The sequence below is a fragment of the Bison bison genome, unplaced genomic scaffold, assembly GCF_000754665.1.
Source record: "Bison bison bison isolate TAMUID 2011002044 unplaced genomic scaffold, Bison_UMD1.0 scf7180017864167, whole genome shotgun sequence".
Classification (NCBI taxonomy): Eukaryota; Metazoa; Chordata; class Mammalia; order Artiodactyla; family Bovidae; genus Bison; species Bison bison.
The window spans coordinates 3,703,915-3,705,126 of record NW_011494739.1 but is presented as its reverse complement, the minus strand read 5'-3'; positions in this window follow the sequence as shown (position 1 = coordinate 3,705,126).

Genomic DNA, 1,212 nt, shown 5'->3' with positions numbered 1-1,212 from the left:
GTAACACGAGTGAAGGTCTTCTGTTAAGTGTAAGGTTCCATAGTAATATTAAGGGACTGTTGTGGCGCACATATGCCAATTCTGAATATATCAGCTGGCTTCCCCCTCCCCCTTTATGAATATCTAAAGGAAAAAAAAGGGGGGTTGTGGTACACACACTGAACCTTCTCCTTTTCTACTCAGTGTGGGCTGCGTACCAAAAACCTTGACGTCTGAAGCGGGGAGACTTTCCGGGGGGGTGGGAATCTGGGGGACCTAGTTATAGCATGAAGATTCAGAAGGTCCAGTGTCGGTCTAAGAACCTAGAGTTTTAGCAAACTCCCAGCTGAAGTCGCCAAACGGACCACAGTTGAGCACCAAGAATCTATATGTTTAGAAATCACTTGGGGAAACTGTTTAAAAAATAACTGATGCCTGGGCCTCACTCTTGAAGATTCTGATTTAGTTGGTTTGGGGTGGAACAGAGGGAATTAATATTTTTTAAAAGCTCTCAGTGATTCTAAAATGCAGCCAGAGTTAAAGAACTCTAGTCTAAATGCTAATAGCTCGTTTATTGTCTGGCTGCTGTTTATTATCTGGCTGCTCCATCTCCTGTAATTTCCAGAGCAGCCCTATAGGGTAGCTGTCTCCATTTTATAGAAAAAGAAAAGGAGGCTGAGAGAGGTAATGTGACTCGTCAGACATCAAACAGCAGTTAAGCGACAGAGCCAGTTTAAGTAGGTCCTGTACCTAACTCTCCCAACCAGCAAAACCTTAGAATCATCTCTGACAAGTACTCCCTCCTCAGTGACACCTTTCCTCATTCTTTCCTACATGAATCATCTCATACCATCTCTCCTTTCATCTTTCAAAGTCCTCTCAGTACTTATCATATTCTGTCTCACACGATCATGGATGTATTTGCCTTGTCTAGCTTCCTAGATTTTAAACTTTGTGTTTTACGCCCACATATATAGCACCGAGCACAGTCTTACATATTTTGAGGTTTAATGTGTGTTGAATTATATTCTCCACGTCCAAGGAATCTTCCAGAAGCCTCTATTATATACAGATTCTTGTATAATACTGGTTATTCAGCATACTTTAAAAAAAACTTTCTGCTGTTTAGGAATATGTAATTGACAAGCTGCTTTTGCATACCCTATCCGTGGGATTTCTTTGGAAGGAATGATGCTAAAGCTGAAACTCCAGTACTTTGGCCACCTCATGCGA